Source organism: Anser cygnoides, chromosome 9 (assembly GCF_040182565.1).
Source record: "Anser cygnoides isolate HZ-2024a breed goose chromosome 9, Taihu_goose_T2T_genome, whole genome shotgun sequence".
NCBI classification, from domain to species: Eukaryota; Metazoa; Chordata; class Aves; order Anseriformes; family Anatidae; genus Anser; species Anser cygnoides.
Window position 1 is genome coordinate 24,157,686 of NC_089881.1, and position 24,618 is coordinate 24,182,303.

Genomic DNA, 24,618 nt, shown 5'->3' on the forward strand with positions numbered 1-24,618 from the left:
GTTTGTAGTTTTGCTATCCAATCAAAACTTTAAATTGACAGAAAACACCACTCACTAGTTTATGGACAGGGAAGTGTTCATTCTGGACAGGGAAGTGTTCATTTATCTGTCTGATTTACCAGTGCAATGTGTCTGTCTGGTCCATATTCCACCGGCTTTGTCTTTAAAGTATATTGCTCAGTCCTCTTATTTTCATCCTTTCCAATCTAAAAATACCTAGCTTATGTCAAAGAAGCATACTCAACATGCCATCTGCACAAGTACCTTCCTGTTTGGGGTCTGAAATTGTCTGCATCTTCACAGATCTTCACAAAAGTACGATGGAAGAAGAAACTACAAAAAACTTGGATACCGAAGCTTGGGTTTTTTTTTTGTCTGTTTAGTTGGTTCATTTTGTGAGGGGAGAGGTTGATCTGTTGTACAGCAGCTATACATACATTTCTCCTGAAGTCGGTGACAAGAGTCCTGACCATATTTTTCAGGTCTGAATTCAACAATATCAGCACACACATACTGTGCAGCAATGTCATTAAATTAATAGATCTGTTTCTCTAAAACTGCTTACATCATCGAAAAGCTGTATCGATCATCTAAAGGAGATTACAAGCAGTGGGAGATAATGACAAAATATTAAGTGAGACCCTTAAAAGTAGGGTTCCCTGAGAGAATCACAGCTAGAAATGAGATATAGGAAGGGGTTTGTTCCATTGCCTACACACGTCTAGTGCCATGCTAACTTGACCTGGGTACCAGGTCCCACTCCAGAAGGCAGCACAGCTGGGGAAAGGCTATGGGATATGTCAGCCCAGCATGGATATTTTGGGGTAACTAACTTGGATGCATATAGGCAACTAGTAACTGCTTTCAGTATCTAACTGAAATAGTTCCTCTGAATTAGGAACAGGTACACTGATTCTTCTCATTTTTGTAGTCTCATGGATAAAAGAGGTAAAAGCCAACTGTATTTGCATATAGAAACAACCTACTAGGTTTTCAATACCCTTGGATTTGTATGGTGTTAATTTAACAGTTATTGCCTAACCCAAAAAAAAAAATCTAAAGTTCTAGGCAGTAGGAACAAAAGGCAAAAATGAAAATATAATTGACTGAAAATAAAGCCTCTGGAAGAAGTAGACTTTTTAAAATCATCTGAACCATCTGGTAGTCATCTTCGTACACCGATCTCTGTTAAACTGTACATGGAAACAACCTTTAGAGGAGCAGAATAAAACAACTTCTCAGCATATATACTTCATATATTCTGCCTTCTGGGTAAAACCCCCTCCACAAACACACAGCTTGAGTATCCAAATCTGATATAGCTGAAGAGGAGAGCATCTGGTAAAGTGAGAAGTAGGATCACAGTGTTGAGCTATTATATTACAACAGAGATGCTCTCATATTCAAAAGAACAATGGTATTTCAATCTGTACAGTGGTATTTTCCTTTTTTTTTTTTAAAAAAAAGAGCATAGAATACGTAATCCTGTCATATCAACAAAAGGAAAAGAATTCTTCTTTCAGTTAAAATGTCAAAATAGTGTGAAAATACATTCCATATCAGTGCCTGAAAAATTCAAACCAAAATCTTTCAACCACAAAAAAAATAAAAATCTTCTGGTTAGAATCTTAGAAGCCTGCCAAGCAGATCTGAAAAGTCCATTTTCCACAAGCAGTCTCACATCCACTGGCTAGGCCCTCCAGCTGCCAACATGCAGGTCTTTGACTTATTTCTTTGCTCTTAAGAGAGAGCAGCCAGATGGCCAAAATTGAATATCCCTCCCAGCTGGCCAGTGTGAATACATGTACCTGCTACCCAGCTGGACACCAAGCTCCAGGCTGGCCAGCCAGGAAGCATATGCTGCCTTTCACTGAGCTAGTGGACCAGCTAGCAGAAATCTAGGAGGAAAGCATGAGACAGAAGTGAAAAGCTGTTTTATTCTAGGAAATTAAAAGGCATCCCTGCTCGCTTTGGCTGCATACTCTGGATGAAGGCTCTTGGTACACAGAAGGACACGCAATCCATCTGTGCTCCAGTAGCTGTTGTGATCACATCATGCACAAAGCTGGGGAAGGCAGGCTGGAAGCTGTAGGCAGAGAACCCAGAGTGCTGTGAAAGGCACTCAGGCTCTCGGAGGTGCTTGTTCAGCCAGAAACAAAGCCTCTGTCATCATGGCCTGCAGTCCACAAGATATTCCAATCACCAGAACAAAATCTTACTTAAATACATCAATACACACCTCAATCTCAAAACAGCATGAAGACAGAACCCTAGGCTCACCTGATGATCAGGAATGCTTTCAGACCAAATTCCACAACAGCATTTAGGCAGAACAGTATTGACATCTGCTTGTGGATGCATTCTGCTCCAGAACGAAATTCATGGCTTCAAGTTGTGCTTAGTTTTCCTGTACTAGAGGAGGAAAAAATGGAATGTTTCACACCCTATAAAGAGGTTCCTTAATAGGCGTATGCTGAGTAGGGAATTACTAAACAAATTAATAGAAAATGAGAGAATATTAATAGAATATGTAACAATAGAGAATGAGAATATTAATAGAAAATGTGACAGAACATCTCTTGACTGTTTTAGAAGGGAATTATTTTATTTCAGTAAATCAGTATTAGTTGTATCAAAATCTATATGTGTAGAAATGAATCTTGGTTTTGCCTTCCTTCACAAGGAAGTGTTACAATTTAGTGTGGCTCCATCTTCTGCTCTCATTACAGCTATCTCAGACCAAAAAAAAAATCAAACAAAATCAAACAGTTTTACACAGGCCATCCTCTGGCTCTTCTGCTATAAGGAAATTATTTTTTTCTGCCCCTGTGGCAGCAGCTCAGTCCCAGTTACTCATTTCTGTCTCTAACACACCCACCAGATAGTTTGCACCATCCCCATGACAAAGAAGCATTTTATGCAGATACAGCAGAAGAGGTTAACAATATCTCGGAGAGGAAATCAAGGAGCATGTGCAGCTATATGTGGACATGCCAAACTTTGCCCAAGGGCAGGGCAGATGACAGAGGAGACAAAGAAAGGAGAAGAAACTCACAGAATAACCTTTGAATATCAGTTGTCTTCAATAGAGGTTACGAGGACAGGTGAAACTCTAGCAACTCGTTTGAGTAAATCAATCAAGTTGCTGAAGGACTGGGCTAGGAAAACCTGACAAGTCACATTACAAGCTCAGTGCAGGATGACCAAAACACAGCTTGGACCATCCTTTGGAGGTGACACCCCATGGGGTAAGCATGTTTCAGCCCCATCACTTGTCCCACTACTGTATACAGCAGTTGCAGGCTTGGTGTATGCTTAAAGTCCAAGAATGAAGAATTAAATTCAAGCTGAACTTCCCATACCAGAAGTTCTTCTTAAACTCCTAACAGCACATTTGTAATTCCTGACTGTCTTTCAAAGAGTTGACTGGAAGAAGCAGAGGAAAGACTGATCTGTTCACCCAAAGGTTATGAAGCACTCCAGTGCACATCTGTATACATCTGACCTCTACAGTAATTGTTTTGCAGATATAGAATCACATGTGGAAAATCACTGGAAGTGGGATGTAGAGTAGAGATACTGATCCTGTAGGCTTACAAAAATTGTTTGTACTCATTTGAAAGCAAGAGAAACTACTCTTTATCTTGATAACTACTTGTGGGAAGTTTTCTGTGAAACACAAGATTTCTTGAAGTAATTAGATGCCAGCATCAGCATAACTTTACTTGTGGTAGCAGAACTATCAGATACATAAGCTACAGCTTAAAAAAGCCATACGGTGTCAGACAAAGACAGCCACAACTGAGATAAGAGGGTGAAGATCCATATGGAGAAATCTAACAAGGTAGTTCCTCATGCTTCACCTACACATATACACTCGTGTATAGCTTATGTTGCTGCCAAACCAAAAAGTTCCTCGGTATTATTTCCAGTTTGAAAATCCATGAGCTATGTGTGGACTGTAGTCCACTGGTAGTGCTATCTTACCACCTTTTACTGATAGTAAATTGGATTCATCCAATTTAACACAATCTGCTTAACTCAGCTAACAGGGGTGGAGCACATTGATCAACATCAGCCAAGACACAGTCCCTGTAACATCACAGATTGAGATAACGATCTGCTCCACAGAAAACAGGAGCCAAATGTCACCAACCACCTGCCCGAATAGGTGCAGGCTGAGGTAGATGCCTTTGGAATCAAGTAGTGCACGTTACCTTCCTGATGAAAAGAGCCATGTATTCAATATAATCTGGAAGTGCGAGGCCAGTTCTTAAGAATATTCCAGAAATTCAAATTCATAACATTTGAACTGATAATTCCTCTTTTTTTTTATTGTCTATAGGTCATTTTTCTCACGTTGCTAATACCATTCTTCAGAAAGGGCCAAGCAAATATACATTGCTGAGCAATAATAGTGTAGAAAATACAACAGGATTCAAACATTCATAAAAGATTTACTTTTTGTTTTTAATAGGAAAAGAAAGTGAGGTATTTAAAAACATAAATGGTTATGGGAATAGCTCCTGGTCCACACTTACTCAATTATGAATCCATTAATATTCTGAGACTTCCTCTCTCATTTTCCGGGCTGTTTTTTTAGAATTATCACTCAATTTCCATATACATGATAAAAGGTGAGAAATTTGCCTAGGAAAATATTCAAATAAAAATGGAGCTGCCATATATTATAGGATGTTGTGGAAAATGGAAAATAACTAGAGTCACCACCACTATTTCAAAGTTCTTAGCAAGTACAAAGCAGGGGCTGCAGAGTGTAAGAAATTTGTATCTCAATGCAAAAGAAGCATCTTTGCAGGTTTCTTTCCTCAATCAGCATGTAAAACGCAAGAGTTCTGATAAGCAGCATGTACTCATAACCCAGTGAGATGCAATGATGCAAAAGCCATGAAAGTGAAGATCCAAGCTGCAATACAGTTTTGGAATAAGGAAAATTGTAGTAAGGAAAACAGGAAAACACAGGATATGTAACCATTACCAGAAGCCCTTTTCCCAGATGAGAACTAGTACTTCAGTTTCTGCAAAATGCTTTGGAGCTGTTACTTTTTATCCTCTCCTCACTTTTTGTTTTGGTTAGCAACCTTATCACATAGCTTTTCTCATCCTCAAGTCTTTCCTTCCCCATTCATTCATTAATCTTTTAGCCCTCCAGATATCTCCTCTTTTCTGATGCAACCATGTACCTCTGGCCTCTCACCAGATACCATCTGACCTCCTACAGCCTCTTGCCTGGACTCCAAAGCCACCAGAGACCCTCTCACATTCCGCTTTTTCCTCTTGGCATCGCTGTCACCAATACAGACATCTTCCTTGACAAGGCTCAGAAGAGCAAACCTCGGCCTTCTTGATAGTCCTTTGGAGTTATCCTCACTTGGGTATTTGAAGTCAGCGACTCCATGCCTTGATCAACTCAGCACTGAATCAGAGCACAGGACAGACACCCTAAATTCAGGGCATACATGAATTTTGATGGGCAGTGATAACCTACATTGGTGGAGCTCTTTGAAGACATATATCCCTTCTCTTTAGATAATTGCAGAATGCCTGCTAAGATTGCATTATGTCTATTACGAAGTTATTTAACCAGAAATATTTAACAACCATGAATACTGCATATCAGAATTTACAGCACTAAATTTCAGTCCAACACAAACCTCTCTACTGTTTAGATTCCACCCTGTTGTCATGAATTAACTTTTCAAGAACGTATTGGTGGTCCAACCTCTTGATTTTTCACTTTTCAGCTCTGTTGCCTCTCAGCCTTATAAGCCTATTACTGGATTGCTTCAAAACCTACTTACCTCTGAAGCCTAAAATTCCCAACTGTCAGACAGAAAAGACATTTAGTAATTAATTTAATCCCAGACAAGACATCTGTCAAGGCAAAGGGCAGAGTATAGACTATGCTCAATATTCATATTCTAGCATTTTCAGAAATGGAGCAGTTGATGAAGAACGTGCCAGGCACAGCTTCTTAGGGTTTTCTCCCACTTATTAGAAAACTTTTTTTTTTTCCACCGAAAGGGAGTTACTTTGTTTGATACATTGGTATACAGGTGAGGCCGTAACTAAAATACCTCTCTCGTATTTTTACCAATAAAACAGACTTTGTTACTATTGTGCAATGAATCGAAAAGCTATGGGCCTTAGTGTGTATCCAGGTTCTGAAAGAATTCTTGTTTCCCCATTTTAAGCATTTCCAGCAAACTAATCATAGCCAGACAATGACACAGGGCCAGCCCTCGTTTTTTTTTGTTTGGTTTGTTTTTTGTTTTGTAGCACTGAACAGAATTTTACTATTTATCCTTTGGAATCTCAAGGCTGGAGAAACACAGCAATTTACTTGCAACTCAGCTCAACAGCACACAGCAGCAGCACATACCAGCTCTGTGCCTGGCAGTCTCTACATCTTCCTGCAGTCTGTTACAGGCCAGAAACCGGTGAGCTCGTTGTCGTGATCTGTTGCATCACACGATGTCACTGCTGCCGCTTACTGTCACCTCATGCTAAATAGCAACGCGTGCAGTCAGGTTAGACTCAGTTTGCCGCAGCCTGGAGTGAAGCAGAGCAGGGCTCGTGGGCAGGCACTGCTTTGGTGGCAAGGTGTCCCTCTGCACTGCTGCCAGCCCTGTGCTGCCTGCAGCGTCCATTTGACCATGTGCTATAATGGACTCAACTGGAGAAAAACAATTTTATTTCCCATCCTTCTATTTATTCAGAAGCATGCATCTTAATAGTAGTAAGTGAAGCTTTGGAAAAGTTTATCTGAGAAAATGCAGTATTACACCAAGTTCTTCTACAGTGCCAACCTCCCCTTTTGGTACATTCAGAGGGGTAAGGCATAAACAAAAATACTGTGGATCAACATAAACAAAAATTTAGACTGCAGTCAGTATTCACTTTAAACCATTTGTTGGGAAAAAAATCTTAGCTACATACCTTAAGTGATTTTAGGATATATTTGCTTATATCACATGTTTGAGTGAGAGTGACTGGTCAATTGCCCCGCATCCTGCCCTGTGACCTTCCTCCATGGTCACGCTGTCAGGGATTACGACTACACGTGTATCACCTCCAGCACGTGCTGAAGCAATTGAAAGCTGAACCCCTGAGCAGCTGCCAGGCTCTGGCCCCACTCACAGGTTACTCTTTCAGGCAAGGGACATCCACCATCTATCACCTTGATTCTTTCCTTTGCACTTGTCAATGAACTCAGCCTTCTGCCCACTTGCTTCAGTGACAAATTGAGCTGCTACAGGCATTTTGGAAAGCAGGCAGGATCTGCAGTCTTCAGAGCAGAGTAGGACCTTTCAAGCAACTGTACTTTTGGACGCCACACTAGATTCAATAATTGAGTTTTTCTTCCTATGTAATAGACTTAAGTTTTCCACCAGACATCACCCTTTGACTAAACAGAAAAAAACAGATATTGGCATGAGCAGAATAGCTGTATTTTGTTCCTAAAGGGTCTTTTCATTTTTGTAGCAAGTCTCATTACATCCAAAGCTTCCATTTAATTCATTTTCACAAACAATTTCTACAAGTATTATACAACCACCACAAATACTATCCTAGAAATGAGGAGGTATTTTTCTTTTCAGATACCTGAAAAGAGATACAATTTGGAGTCAAAAGCTGCTTCTTTGCCCTTGCCACAATCACTGTAGTTTTCCTAGAAAATTCAGTGCTGACCTGCACAAAGTCTCCTTGCAGTCTTGCCCTGAATTGTGTAATGCTTCAGGTTGGACGTGACCTTTGGGGGTTGGGGGGTTGTCCTGTCACCCTGTCCAAGCAGGGCTGGAAAGATTACAAAGACTTAAGATCCATAAGAATTAAAGAGGAGGTCAGCAGTTCTGCATTTACAGGCTCACTCACTGTCAAGTTAGTTTGGTACCTAAAGCACTGAGCTCTTTGAAAACCCAAGTGTTGATTTTTCCATATTTAAGGAAATCTCTCCACTTTTGAATATCTGATACATACATAATTGTAAAAAAAAATTATGAAATATCCTGACCTGGCTGGGAAAGGGAAGACAGTCTAATACAAGATAATTTTATTAAATTCAAAATATGAATACCTATAATATTTTGGACTTCATCTATTTTTTCCTCATACTTTCCCCATGTGCATTCTTTTGTAATATTGGGTAATCCAGGTTTATAGGGTCTTACTGACGTAGGAGATACAGCATACTTAAGCTTTGGTGTTCATGCACTTAACACACAGCAACATTTTCACAAGTGCATCCACATGGCAGATCAATCCTAATTTTGAAAACAGTTCCAAAGTTAGAAATTAGAAATGACAGACTTTCAATAAAATGTTCCACTGGAGCACTAGCTTAGTAATGAAATTAAATAATGATACTCTATTAATCTCTCAAGGTTTTGGTTGATTGTACACTTGGATGATTGATCTGAATATGCAGTAGCATGTTTGGAAAAAAAGTGTATTTTTCTGTCTCTATCTAAACTACAGACAATATATGATTGCCAATGGAGCATTTCCACTCCATCTTATGTTCTCCACATTAGTTAGCAGTTCTCAGTTTTGCCTATTTCAACACTGAAAAATGAAAAACATTTTTCACATCTTGCTCTGAATTATTCCTGCATCTATGAAGGCAAATAGCACTACTTTTATTTCCATGCACCTTAACTAGCGATACCAGCACTGCTTTACTGTCTCAAAGAAAATGTGATTCTTCCAGCTCTCTTAAACATAGCTGTTCAAAGGCTGTGTTATATCTGCAAGGCACAGCTTTGAAAGGCAACCTTCCTTTTCATCAATACAATTTCAGCACTGAAATCAGTTGTAAACACAACACCAACTAGAAATCTCTAACAATTCACACCTGCACTTGTAACCTCACAAGGGGCTACCAGAGGTTCAGGGCTGCCAGCACACAGGGGCTGGTGCTCTCCCAGCCTGCAGGGGTAAGGCAGCAGTCTGACTGCACACAACAAAGAGAGCTCCTGCTAGTGTAAATATTTAAGAGTAAAACCTGTTAATCAACAGTCCTGAAAAGGTGATGCCATCCTTTCCAGATTGCATTACTGATAGAGCTATTCTATATTCTCATCCTTCAGGAATATTTCATGTGGTCCTCTCCATCCTTTCCAAGTTACTTCTAAAATCATTCAAAATATACTTTCAGATAGAAAAAAAGCACTATAGTTTTAGAAACAACATTTTGTATGAACCCGATTAAGAGTTGAAGTCCACATCTAGGATACCTGAATGTCACTCATGGCTTCAGAGCAAATGACCAACACTGCTATTGCAAATAATTCCAGGTGCCTGGAAAGGTCAAATCCCATAAGTAGCATGGTTATCTGTATATATACACGCACAAGTATCATTCCATGAATACATACGTATGGAAATAAAATAGTATGATGTTCTGAATTATCCTTTTTTGGCTGAAATTCAGACTGTTTTTGGTATCAAAAGGGCTAAAAATCGTGGAACATAGAGAGAAAATGCCATTCCTTTGATCACTATGTGCAGCAGTTTTAATGGCTTCCTTTATTTCCACAAAATGAGACCAATTATTTTCTCAGATATCTTTCATCACAATCTACACAAGCTAATAAATTCCTACTTGCTAGATAAACCAAACATTTATCAGCCTTTCATTTACCACCGCTTTGGAAGGACTGTCTATTTTTATTTGAAGCTATGATTTCTACATTCAATAATCATCATTTGTTTTAGCCATTTACCTTTAAGGCAATTATTTCAATTTGATACTGCATGTTAAACGTTAACATTCAGTAGACCTTTTCTAAACCGGTAATATATGCTGCTGTATTCAGTATATACGCCTGCACAGAACTGAACAAGGAAGCCATTTATATAAAATTCAGAAAGTTTATACCGCTGTTAATAGGTGGCTATAGAGCAAATGCAACTAAAAATATTTCTTTAAAAAACCTCCTGGAACTGACAGAAATCTTCAAGAGCATGGATTTAAAAAAGAGGTAAATAACTTTACAAGCCCTGCATATCATGAACTCAAAGACAAGAAAGGTTGAGCGAACAAACTATGGGCTTTCAGGTTAAAGTTCATAAAAAGGTAAGAATTACTCCATTACAACAATTTTCTAGAAAACAGCGTAACAAAAGATTAACATATACTGACCCATGTGGAAGTTTTTGTGCATTGGTTTCTTCTCACATTTAAATCCTATGCTAAAATCCACAGGGAATGGGTAGCATGGAACACTGCATCCACATTCAGAAAGCAACTGTGTCCTGAACTTCTGAGATGATGTTCAGCAAGGCACATTCAGCTCTGATTTACCAGTCCCATCAGAAAATCCTCAGAGTACATCAACACAGACCGTAGCTGACATGAACGTAAATATTTATGTTAATTCCCTGGTATGGAAACATACCGGGAGATGGGTGAATTTAGGGAGAGTAAATGGGCATAATTAGCACTAAAAATAACGTTAGGTGATGCTAACATTTGGCAATTATCCTTTTGAACAGCTGCTAAGTAGTGTTAATGGGCTGCTATGGACTACAGTTTTGCAGGTTTTGCACATCAATATACACAGTAACTAAGCAAAATGTACTAGGTGACATAAGAAAAAATGGAAATGCCAAAACTAAGATTTTTCAAATGAGGGGCTGAAATTAAGACCGAAATTAAGACCTCAGACTACTGCTGTAACACCAATTTGACTTTGCCAGCTGAGTCATGCTGATGAGCTCTTTCCTGTTTTGTTACACATCACAGAATACCTTACAATGTATTCAATGTATCTGTCATCTCCGACATTATATTTATATGAAAACTCATGAACACGAATTCCTCTGTTGAAAACAGACAGCTACCACATTGTTTCAGCTGAAGTTCCTGGACCTACAGCTGGCGAAACCAGGCAAAGTTTATTGCCTCTGGGGGTTTTCCAGGTCAGCCATGTCCCACATATTTTACTCCACCTCTGGTAATCTGGTTCCTAAATAACGTGTTGTGGAAAGGCATTTGCTGCTCCATCCAGCAACACACACCAAGTCAGCGTGAACAGGGCTGTCAGTAGGACAGCACACCATCACACTTGCCTGCTTCTGCCAGTATCTTGGCCGCTTCTACAGATCAAACAGTTATGCCATGGAAAACTTATCAAGCACCACTAGATTACATTTTACATGCCAGGAACCCAAGATTCGCCCCCCCCCCCCCCCCCCAAGTCCCAAAAGAAGTTCTTCCTAGCCCTATACTTCTATTTAACAGATACTTAGATATCAATTGCAAGACCATGTAGTAGCCAGATGTGTAAAAGTAAATGAATCAAGCTGGACCATGTATTTCTGAAACTACAGAGATCAAGTACAACTTGAATATATTTATAAGGACAGAAAGCATTCTACAGAGTAGGGAAATCTTCCACAGAAATAAAAAAAGGGGCAGAGGGAGCTTAGTTCTAAAATTCTGTTTCTCGGATTCACTTAAAGTAATTTCAATACAATCAGCATTTCCCTTCTTGTTAAAGCATACAGTAAATTAATCCCTCTTAAGCCCAAATGAAATAACATACAAAAAGATATTCTACTTAAGCTAATAGAGGGATGACTTTTCAATCTTTTATTTTGTGGACTTGGAATTATTTGTACAGTAAGGTGTGCACCCCCATTCTTATGGATAACACCTTCTAACGAAAACTTCTACTCCCTACTGAGATCAAGATGTTGATGAAAGCATGTTTGAAGAACAGTGTCAGGGACTCATTAATTTTAGTCATATTTCAGGAAATTAAAATACAAAAAAAGTTTTCCTCCTAAACTTTGTCTAAGAACATAAAGAACCATACAGGTTCATACTAATTGTCACCTAACCCATTTTCATTTTAATGAGTGGTGATATGTATGGTATCAGAAACCAAAGGAAACCTGGTAGGATTACCATTTACATCTCCCCCAAGGTTAACGTCCCAACCTTAAACTATTTTGAGATGCTAATATATAAAGTTAACTAAAGGTCATACTGATTACTGTAAATTCAAATTGATTTCTTTTCTTGTCTGTTTTCCATAAGCATTTGTTCTGTGATATAATATAGATCTCTTCCTCTTCAGGACTTGAAAATTGGGTGACTTAAATATACACTCACTAATTTTATTTGAGCCAACAGGAACCACCATTAACAACTTTATTATTGTTTGGTGCAATACAAGGAGGGGTTTTTAAACTCATGTTGCAAAGTTAACTGATTTGCAATTAAAAATGCACAGCAGAACAAACAATGTGCGTCCAGAGACAAGCTTTGCTGTGAAGTGTTCTAATTACAAGTTATTCCTCCAAGATCTATGCTGAGTCAGTGCCCACTTGTAAATACCTGTAACAGATATCCCAAGATATTGCTCATGTAATCTACTTCAGTTATTGATGTTTGTCATTTTCTTTCCACACGGCCAAAGGTGACTTAAGTAGCACTAATTGTAAGCAGGTAAGAAACACAGCAACAAACAGAACAGGGATAGGAGACTGTGCATCTTTGGTACACATCTCTGATTTATTACTGAGTGGTATGATTTAAGGTACTGGGAATTTTGAAGCGTGGTGTCTAGACAATAAAGGTTTACTCATTTCACTATACCCTTATGTATAATACAGTAATAATCACCGTAGCTTTTAAATCACCTTTTCATGGAGCAATTTCAATATAACAACAGGATTGGTCTGTGACTGATGTCATACACAGCAGGAGTTCTTCATGAGGAGGCTCTCAATACCCAAGCGAACATATTTTACTGAAAATAAGCCTTCAGAGCCTGATTAATTTGGTCAGGTTGACATTTGAGCGAAGCACTCCATTTTGTTACTCTGTAGTTGTATTTCTCCTCACATTTTGCTTTCAACCCTTGTTTCTAAGAAGGCTTTCCGTCACCATGAGATCTGCATGAACATCTTCACCTTTGCTGGTTATTTCAGCAACCCTTCAATAAGGTTTCATAGAGACGAATGACTTGCACAACAGAAATGTTTTATTCATGTTAGAAAATGACCCAGGTGAAACCCAAAATAATAATTCATTCCTCTGTTTTTAAAAGAAGGCTACATCTTGGATTTAGCAGTAACAGTTTTTAATAATTGCTAGTGACAAATCATTTTCTCCGGAATCTTTCCACACCTTGTCTATAGATAGAACTGGACTCAAAGGCTGTAATCTTAATACCATCTTTACCGTGAAGGTTTTAGAAAAGTCATTTTTAAGCTTTATACTGAAGCCTTCATAGTGCTTGAATCTATATGCACAGAAAGCATGTAAATTGATTAAGTTTCTCCAGCATAAGATCAGTACTTATTGATGCTACTTGATACACAAATGTTTAAGTGGCATGTGCTAACTCATCCAAGTAGGGAACTCCAGAATCCAAAACAAGTGTTTAAAAACATCTATAGGATTATTTTGTCTCCATCCAATCCAGTACCTTATCCAGTTTACCATTTGCCCATACAACCGCCCTGAACACTGAATGCCCAAACACCATCAAGACTCTCGAAGCAGCACTAATACAACAGTAGCAATACACCTCTTCTCCTTGCTTGTGAATTCTATTAAACATTCTTACCACACAAAAGCAATGTTCAGAAAATTATTCCCATATTATTAGTAGAGGAACTTGAGAACTGGAGTACTCAATTATCTTCACTTTAATAGCAAAGTTTCATAACCTTTAAGTGCATAATACACAAGGCCTTTCCTAATCCTTAAAAAAACAAACACCCTTAGCCTTATTCTCATGTTTTTCTCAAGGTGACATGATTAAAAGTGAAGAGAATACTCCAGAAAATGAGAGGAAATTAAAAATGATTTAAAGTTAGTGGCATTGATATTCTGTTTTCCAAGTTTCTTTTAAAATATCTTTCAAGATTCTTATAACTAAACTAGATAAAATGTACAAATGAAAATTTTTATAAGATTTGGATTCTAGCTTTCCTCTTCCCTGAAAGTCACATCAAAGTGTGGTTTAAGGTTATTTTGTTTTCCAAAAAGATCTTCATACTTTAGTAATTACTTGGGTATAAAACCACTCATACAAAAAAGAAAAATTCAAAACAGGTGGACAGAATACTTTCCTAAAACTTAAAAAAAACTAAGCTGCACTTACTATGGTAAATACATCTCTACTGTAAATATTGTCTTAGTGACAATTGTATTAAGTTGTCATTTACTGAGACAATATTTACAGTAGAGCTGAGCACTTTAAGATGCTAAGATGCAACTATATTGCTAAAAATGGGGTCAAGTATGTAGAAAATTCTCTCCCTCCACTTCTCCCCTAAAGAGGACCAGAACATCAACATGGGTTTTATGCCAGGGAGGCTATTTTATCCCTGCAGTACGATGAACTGCACTTCTCCACATTCCTGGTGGTAGAGATAGGGAAGCCCAGACTTTGGGAAAAGCTGCAGTGGTGATGGAAACAGCTCAAAGTTAAACTTAATCACTGTTGCACTTGGGAGTACGTACACATTTATGAAAGGTGCTGAGTAGTTTTCATAATCTCTATTGTACTATCAGTAAGGTTACTCATTATAGCAAAAAAACTAATAGATTTGATGTTCCAGCTTCTTTGAAGTAGAATAATCATCACAAGATAGATTTCATTTAACATCCAAAAGCCCCCAGAAGTCCTACTATTTATAGTAACACATCTATAACCTCCAGACAGGATGTCTATTTTCAGACTCATCTTTTGTTATCATTTCCCTTATAGAGAAAGCAAAACCACACAGATCTAGCCTATAACTCAATTGGAACTCACTGTAAAAGATCTCTTCAGAAACATTTCCTCAACTCAAAAAAAAACAAATAAACATTTAATTAACAGTTTAGTATTTTTTAGAAGTCTGTAAACAAGAACACTCCTGTATATTTATAGGGTGTTGGTTGATGCACTTTAGTTTTGGATTGCAGGTAATGAGAATTATAAAGTAAGCTGCATAAAACTCAGGCTAAATCACACCCACTAATGAAGCTCATTACATGAGCAAAATAGCTAGTATTAAAGTAAAAGGATAGTAGGGTTGAGAAGAAAAAAATCCAAGTGTTACATCAAAGAGAGTGGTCAGAACTAAATGGAGTAATAACTAAATCCCTGTGGCTACCCCATTCCTACCCCAAAACAGTATTTTATAATTAAGACAACATAATATATCAAATTAGATATGGTGCATACAGCACTTAGTAAAGGTTTAGAAGGCAAGGACCAAGTCCAGGTAAGATGAATCTGCTCTGTAGCTACAAGGAGCTGCAGGCACAGAAACTGGTGCCAAGAAAACCCAGAATCACTGATTTCATCCAATAAATTAAGTAAAATAATCTGGGTAAATCTATGAAATACTGATTTACCGTAAAACATCTTACCTTTAGTTTTATTTATAGCTAAAGTCCCAGGTTCAAAATAACTATTAATTCATGGGTTTGGTTTAAGGCATGGAAAAAAAAGGCATGTGCTGATGAGGAAAAAACCTTCAACATTAAAGCTAATCCAGCAGTAACTTCAAGGCATACCAGTAACAAGTATCCAGCTCCTCAAACAGTTGCTGACATTAGACAGCACTGGTTTTCAATATCAAAGCTGCTGAGTTCCAGCATGCATGGAAAGCAGAGGGCATCCATGTGGAATAATCCAGAGATAAAAACCTGACGACAGGAGTATTTGCTGGCCTCACTGTGTATATATAGGGATGCTTTAAAAATTGGAGAATTTCAATCTAAGGTGCCTGTACAGGATTTTGTAGTTTCAAAGAAACATGACATGGAACAGAGGCAACCACAGGAATATCCACAGCTAAAAAGAGTTGGGTCCCAGGGTTAAATGGAGACACGTTGTCAAGCTGCTCTTGAAATGCTCTGATACACCGTGAGGCATTTTTCTTAAGCAAACAGGGATTATCCCCAAATAAGTATATACCTTTCCGTGGTGACAGACAGATAAGGGAGATGAAACAGAGGCTATCTGGAATACACACTCCTGGGCAGATGGGAGCAGCGCTGCTCAAAGCAAGCATAACATGGGCTCAACCCTACATCACACAGCACAGCAGGGACTCCTGTTCAGCTGCAGCACATCCACAGTGCGTTTCAAACATACAGCAAACAATAGGTTTGCCAGTAAAAATACCTGCAGGGAGCTACACTGCTCTGCGAAGAGGCATACACAGATAGTCCATGGCCATGGGGAAGGACTGGTGTGGCTGCTAGGGGAGACTCATCCATTACACGTGTGGACCAGGTCTCCAGATAAGAGGAAAGGACTATTTTCTAAGCTTTAAATTCTGTCAAATGAGGAAGCTTGCAAGACATATCGCCATCATCTTCCTAATGCACTGAATCTTCACAAATCATGCCCAGATGACAGCTGTGCACTCTATATCCATACGAAGTGCAAGACTTTGAGCTTAGGTAACAGCATGAAGAACATAACCCTGCCATACCTGGGAGTTCATCCCGGGGAGTAAGTGCTGCTGGCAGAGAGCAGCCTCCAGAGACACAGCAGCGGGCGCACGGACCAATGCAGCCATTCCCACACGGCTGTTTCTTGGTTTAAATTCAACATGGAAAGAGGCATAAGTTATTTATCATCTTGGGGAGACTGAGAGGTGATGTAGGTATCAATACAAAAGTATTCCTCAAAGTTTGTTTTGTCCCAGATATGCTCCAGAGAGAAAAAGAGTGGTTACTCTTCCTTGAAGGCCACCAGCCAGAGTCCCATCCAGAAAGTGCTCTCTGAGCAAAAAACAAGTGACAGAGACAGCATGGTCCTATGGGGTTCAGCAGTAACTGCAGGAAGTATGATTTGTCAGAAATAAAGTCTGAGAAAGAAAAAGATATTTGTATTTCTATAAGTTGGAAAAACATTGACATTGTCTCAATATCTCAATTATTTAAGAGATCAGTTTTCTGATTCAGAGTACATATGCCAACAGAAATGCTCTAAAAGAGCCTGATATTCTTCTCCTTTCCCCTCAGGATTCTGAATAAGAGACACTTCAACATATTTTCATTTAAAATAGCTGTATTTCTGAAACATGATGCCTTTACACCTTCAGCAGGAAGCACTGCAGACAGACTCGCACTGGGGCTCCGGCCTCTGCAAACATGCGAGCAACCGCACCAAGGCCGTGTATCACGGACATCGGTGGGACTCTTGCCCAAGCAAAGACGTGACACAAGCATTTTCTCAGGTTTAAGCAGAAGCATTTCACCTAGCAGTGTGGTGGGTGAAGAGAGAGAACATGAGTTGCCAATGCCCAGCATGAGTGCAGTTAACAAGAGTGCAGCCAGCCCCTTGACCACCCTTGACCACAAGCTCATCTCCAGAATCTGGGCTATGAAGTCATGCAGAGCCTACCCACGTCTTATCCTTGTCTACACAAACTCACAGATTTGAGGATTTGAAGTTTGGTTTTAGATAGATTCACCAACTGATTGAGCCCACAGATAACTCTTTGCGATCTTTGGTCAACCATGCTAGCAGAAAGCTTTCTTTAAAGCCACCATCATTCTGCAAACAGCACGATTTCTTGTTTTATAATTATCTCTTGTTTAAAATATTTTGGTACACGTCTGATATATAAACAAAACATCGCAATCCCTTGGAAGAATTAGCACTTCAAGTATGTGATAAAAAACACGAGGAAGCAGGGAGTTACTTTCCTGGGAGCTTAGTGTTAACATTATTAACAATCAATATTAATAGTCCATCTGAGCTGATGTGCACCATCAGGTATGAAGACTAATACTGTAAAAACGTACATACAAATGCTTTATGAAATTGGCAATAGGCACATTAAGAAATGAACATATATGAGCAATTTCAAAATGATCATTGCAAATCTTATCACAACAATAGTGCATATTGTAGAATAATTTGACTGTTTTAATAACTTCGAGAAACAGACAAATTGAGGAGCACAAAAACCATTAAAATCCAATAAATATATATTTTTTTCTTGATTTATTTCAACTCAATATGCCTCGCTGCTAACCAATAAACATCTTGGAAAATTAAAGTAATTGCAGGAATCAGACTTGGAAGGGAATTTAAATTCAATCTCTTATAACCAGAATATTAATAACAAACTCTTGAGCCATAGTTAAGTTTATTTCATGCCATTAAACCCTGGCACTTGTTTTATCTGGCATTTAATTTTGTTCAGGCAGTAGCAGCTCAGTAACTCAAATACTTGCAACTGTAAATATCTAGGAAGTGGAATTTACCTTAAGTCATCCCTGTTAGCCTCTAAGAAATTTAGGAAAATAGCCAAAAAAAGTGTGTGTGGGGGGGGGGGGGTACAACAGACGGACACAATTTTCACTCAAATTCAGTATGCCTGATGCCACGTACTGGGGGAAAAAGTGGCTTCACATCTGCAAAATAAAATAGTTATCTGAATACATACAGCACTATCCAATTTTGTGTACATTACAGGATTATCTTGGCCATCAGGCTGATACCATGGGAAGGGAACATCACACATAAAACAGAACATATGCTGTTTGCTGTGGGATGGAAAGAAGTCTCAAATGTGATCTTATATGAGTTCAGATTTAAGTGTCCTTCCTTCTGAATAGTAGGCTTAATGACAGCAAATTGTGTTCAGAATTCAGTGATTATTTAGTAGTTACCTTTTACTTAGATTTCTTAATGAACTGAAAAAATGTTTAAACTCAAAGGTCCTTAGATCCCCGATGAGCTGTTACAGATATTTCTGAGCTAATTCCATCACCTTGACCATAGCTACTGAAATATGAATGGGTAAGATAATACCTATAGATCATACTTTGTCACAGAGCCCAGCAAGTGCAAGATACCTACCTTGCTCGAAATCTGTTCCTGGGAGACCTTCGCACATCAAGATTTCCTAGCTCCCGAAGAACTCCTCTGCCTTAGGCATATTTGATAAATAAACAATTTTGACAGCAATGTCAAAACAATGACAAAACCTATTAAATGACATGTGGGATGCTATCGCCATGTTTCTAAACAAGCACAGAACCAGCATGAGCATCCCAAACCTTGCACATCAACACAACAAACACACCTTTTCTCCAGCTTTATGACTTACTGCCACGCCACTCCACCTGATGCATGCTTGACCCCAGTAACCCACAGAACAACTGCACAGATTTAGTATCTTGCCTCGTAACAGAAATGCATGTTTATTTTGTTCTCAGTCTTCCCCCCCTCCCCAAAGAATTTTGTGTTGGGCAAATTATTTGACCTCCAGAAAGTCTTTGCCATGTGAACCTATGCCAAATTACATTCTCTCGATCATCTCCCATTTCTCTTGGGCCTGTAAGGTAGCTGGTCTCCCTTTGCTTTGGGGGGCCACTTCCTTACTTTGGGGTTTGTCCTAATTAGTAGTTTGACTAGACAGGGATATATCTCTGTAGTATATTCTGAATTTTTGAGCTCTGTTGGAAGATGATAAACTGTTCATTTTTCATGTAAGTAAACTAGGGTGGATTCCAGCCACTTCTGCTCTTCCTGGTGGTGATGGGGCCCTTGAAGCCACCAGTGTATTCAGAGAAAAGTAGTGGTTTGGCACAAATCCAGCCTGCCCCTCTATTTTTATATCAGTATTCTGAAATGTCTATTTTTCACACTAATTCCAAATTGCCGTATATAAGCTGATTACACTTGAATAAAGTGTTTGCATAGTGACTGTTTCTTAAGGTATGTTATTTATGAAGCTTTGTATAATACATGAACTGCTCTTACTAGAGAGAATGGGATTAAGAAATACAAATAAACACGGAATACAATGCAATACACTGAATGGAATGATAAGGAAAGAAGTGGAGTATAACAGTGTAACTAAGATGACGCTTCTTTTATCCAAATGCTGTATATACATTTAAATATTTGTTTACAGTTGCATAAAATGAAGGCATTTCCAGGGCGGTCATTTAATAGCCCATTTGTATGGACAACTATAAAGATCATCTCTAGTCAGACACCATGAACTGCACATAACTTCATTAATATCTAAACAAGGAACACCCTTAAATATTGTTTGCAATCTATTATAAAAGTTAAGTATTTGTCTACACAGAATAAAACAGGTGTTTTCTATTCCTTTAGCTTTACCCATTTTGTTTGTCTAGCAAAGAAAAACCCATTAGACACCAGGTTACCCTACAAATAGATACTTCCTTGTTTTGGCAGCAATTGAGTTGCATGCAGAAGTACTTTCTTTCCTTTGGCATGCTCACCATGGGAGACTTCTTTCAACATAATCAGTGCAAATACGAGTTTTGGCGGGGGGGGGGGGGGGAAAACATACCGGTGAGATCTCTAGGCTTTGTGGGAACAAATGCTGGAGTTGTGGCTTCCCATCAGGCACCAGAAAGTGCCTGAGAGAGCATTGTCTGTAGATGCTTAAATGGGAAGAGAGATGCACAGAGTGGGGGATGGCAGGAGGGGGTAAATCAGTCCATTGCACCAGGGCTACATTAGTGCATTTTTATACCAAATAATGGAAGCAAGTCGTATGGTTATAATTTTATGTATTGCTAAGTGAAATTATGCAAAAAAAGTGTATTTCAAAAAACCTAAATAGCTATTTAACTGCTGTCTGAACAACTGCAGCCCCATTTATGTCCTTAAAATGACAGTAATTGTATACAGACTTGACATGTAAGCTTTAAGAAAGCCACTTGCAAATTGTTGCCATACAAGGAGAGCATAAATGGCAATTAGTTGAGTTCTGTGAAAATGAAAAAGCTCAAAAGAGATAAAATATTACATATAAGTGCTCCTTCAATTAAGAGTATCTGCATCTCAATTAAGTTCCTACTTTTAGTGATTTATATAGTAACTAAGCTGCAAAGAGTTGCTCCAAGCTGGAACATGACAAAGTCACAACCCTAGCAGCAGAATTTGTAAATCTATTTCTGAAAAAATAAAGGAAAATTTAGCTATTAATTTGTATAAAATGGAATTGTGTAGCAATGCATTTCAGTCACAGTGGTTCAGAGATCATGATCAGGCTTATAAGTGGCTCCAGGTAGTTATCACTACCTAAATATTTACTTACTTGCGTCTCATACAGTCATCATGGGCAACAGCAACAGTGCTGTTTTACTGGAACAGAGTCCATAGTTCTCTAAAGGCTAACAGACACCAGTTCAAAATTCAGTTACATTATTATTGGTTCCAAAGCATTTCTGATTTATGCTTTGCTTTTTCATCCACACAAGGAACCTCAACTTTGAGCGCATAAATTGAGATAAACAATTACCATCTCCACCCTTCTACTGTTTTAATTACCAATTCACCCCATTTTAAATCAGTTCACAATGCCATCACTGAACATAGATAAGATATTTGCAAATGAATCAATGATCGATGCCCCAGTAAAAAAGGTATAGTTGTTTTGAACCTAGATTGCAAGTAGTAAGGCTTATTCCAGAAAAAAATAAAGCTTCTGTGGAATAGACCAGCAGCCTCCCCCACCCCAAAATCCATTCATTAGAAATACTTTGTAAACAATTACAGGAATAGTTCCAAAGAACAAATATTTGCCTTGTCATAATCCTAGCAAGAGGGAAGAAGCCAGATTTTAGCACGGCAAAACCCTCAGTGATAAAGTGGTATCATTCTATTGGAATGCACAATATCTCTACTGAGAAGATAGTTTTAATGTGTTTTGATCTCAGGAAACACAGGGAAACTGAAACACAATCCAAACTAAAAAAAATACAAAGTTAGAGGGAATTAGTTAAAACTGCATTAACATCTATAAGGTTTCTCAGACAGAATTAACAAAGTTTCTCACTTCAGCTTAATTCCTAAGGCCAATTTAAGGCCACTTGAGTTCTAACATCTGGTTGTCTACAATTTAAAATGCATTTAAAATAATCCAGTTTAAATACTAACTTGGATTATTTTTCCCAGTTGTGTTCACAAAATAAACTGCCAAGTTAAGAAAACCTGACAAATTCTTTGGAAGACCGCTAAATGGGAATTAGCGCATTGCTTCTGCAATGTTCATGTCCACAATAGCAAAAGTGCTCATGAAATCCAGAGCAGTGTATCAATCTCCTTCAGATCCCTCAGTTTCAACATTACCGATAACATGCATGTATTATAATTATATTTAACAATATGAATTTCATGGCAAAATATATCAAATGTCCTCCACCAATTCCTGTGTCTCCTCTGCTGGAGGATAGTAACAGATAATCACTTTTTTTTAATTCATTTTTGTTAGAACAACATTACTACTAGTCTCAACTGCTGTAATTGCCTGTTAATTAGGTTTCCCTTGAACTCGACCTAATTGAAACCAGAGCAGCCATCCATCTGCTCCTCCACTCAGACTGTCATACACAGACACCGCAAAACTCCCATTTTTAGCCTTTTGCCTTTCTAATTATTTACCAGCAGCCAAACGAAAACATGAACTCCTCCCCTCAGCCCCGGTTCAGTAATTTTAAATTGTTATAGGTTTCCATTACAAAAATGTGAACTGAAGGCAAAACAAAGGAGAACTGTGGAACAAGTGACAAAGTTTTTTCCTCTCGGGTTATCGAGAAGGTTACGTCTGGAGCACCATGCTTAATTTTGGGCACTGCAATTTGTTGAAGATATGGAGCAGATGGAGAAAGCCATGAGATAGACTACAGAGGGGGCTGGGAAACACAGCCTGTACAGGTAGATGGAACAAACAGTAGCTCGAATCCTGAGAAGAGAGAATGAATAGAGACAACTATTTCCAAAAATATGAAAAAAGTGTCACAATGGAAAGAATAAGCTGCTCCCCATGCAGAAGAACATATTTTTCCCCAATTCACCAGGGGACGTTTAAAGAGGGGAAAAAAAAGTAAAGATATTAACATTGGAATAGATTTTCTTAAAGAAGGATACCAGAATCACCACTAAAAACAATTTCCATAGGCAAGAGAGAGACTTTTCAGGACTGATGCCTTGGGAAGAAGAAGGGGTTACCTAATCTCGAAGTCCCTTCAGGTCCCAATTTTCTAGGACATGAAACACTCATGCTCCCAAGCCACGAACAGCATTATCAGCAGGAAGTTTGTAGCAGACAAGCCCTAGAAAGTGTCACCTTCTGTGCCTGTGCCAGAGCATTGGACATTTACATGTGGACATACTCGCCTTCCTGCCTGCAGGAGATGGCAGGCATTGGTCTCCTAGGGAGGAGATACTTGGGTTAAAGGAACCAGAACTTTGAGAGAAGTCAACTTCATGCTTCAGTCCTCAACTCTTAACACATCTGACCAAAAATGTCATCTGATGTAGAGGATGTAAAACTATCATGTAATAAATAAAACTGAAACCCAATTGAAATTAATTTGTCTAAGCAAAAACAATCTTTTTGGAGTTTGAGAAGTAACGTGACATTTTTGAGGCAGATGGGCAACTGCTATTGTTCTTCTGCTGGACTGGTCTGCAGTCACATAAGCAAGATCTGCCTCCTCGCTCCTTCCAAGCCCCTTTGCAGATGACTGAACTCTGTTCGCTCAAGCTTGGCCATAACTGTCCAAATTACACCATGGAAAAGCCACGGGTTTCTCACAACCTGGACGTTGGTTGGACTTGCTGGACCAGTGCACTTGTGCTCTCTTACAGCTCACTCACATCTGCTGATGGCAGCCAGCTGGTACCTGCTTCACAGCAGGGCTAGGAGCACCTTCCTGTCAGGAAGATGATCATTGCTTAAACAGTGACTTTTATTGCCACGGGCTTCTTGAATACACTTTCGATCCAAGAAAATTCAGCCAAATACATTTTTGGGGAAAACAAACATTTACGCCAAGTATAAAAGTGCTTCAGCATAGGGAAAATGTGAAAGTCATTTGAATTGGTAAAATATTGGGTTACTGAGGTGTTTTTTGTTTGGTTTTAATCTTTCATATGTGGAATGACACCTAATCAAATTACAGATATTGTACAGGTCAGCACAATGACAGAGCCAGCTATCATTCATAGGATCTACTAAGCAAAAGTTTTGTCACTTTTTTTTTGACACCTGGAGGAAAAAACAGTGACACAAGTGTTAACAGCGTAACTTGTGAGCTCTCCAAAAACTTGATTTCCAACACAATTTTTCTATAAACTATCCTTGTTGATCCCTGCCTTTGTCACCACAGGTAAACTCGTACTGAGTGTCCAAGGAATATTCCCTAAGAGAACCGTGTTGCAATACTGACACCCCCGGCAGAGCAGGCGTTTGAATTATTCGGTTGGAGTGCAGGCAGTTCATGCTCCTCTCCTGTGTCTCTCAGCCACATCACTGGAGGATCCCAGGGGACTTTCCACCAACACACACATTGCCAGAGCACCCAGTGCCTACCTGAGACCACTTCTGCATGTGAAACTATATTATCATGCATGAGTACAAGACCCTAGCACAGCAATTCATTTTGCAAGTCCCACATTATTTTTTTTTTTCCTGCATGAACAAACTATCCAATGGCTTACAAAGTAAAAGGATTTCAACAAAGCTGTGTGGGCTGGTAAGATCCTATCCAGTCATAGGAAACTTCAAGGCTTGGGAAAAAAGACTGTTTTCCTTGTGGAAGTCATCTGTAATATTTACTGCAGCACA

The 24,618-nt window shown here is 38.8% G+C and overlaps 2 long non-coding RNA genes across 2 annotated transcripts in view; both read right to left on the reverse strand.

The window, feature by feature from the left end:
• LOC106043556 (uncharacterized) overlaps window positions 1-24,618 on the reverse strand; it is a 146,657-nt gene that overhangs the window by 89,798 nt on the left and 32,241 nt on the right. The window lies entirely within an intron of this gene.
• LOC106043559 (uncharacterized) lies at window positions 1,939-7,669 on the reverse strand. Its single transcript, XR_010833624.1, has 3 exons — window positions 6,404-7,669; window positions 2,281-2,412; window positions 1,939-2,086 (listed from the first exon to the last, which is right to left on the reverse strand). It is a non-coding gene; the product is annotated as an uncharacterized lncRNA (long non-coding RNA).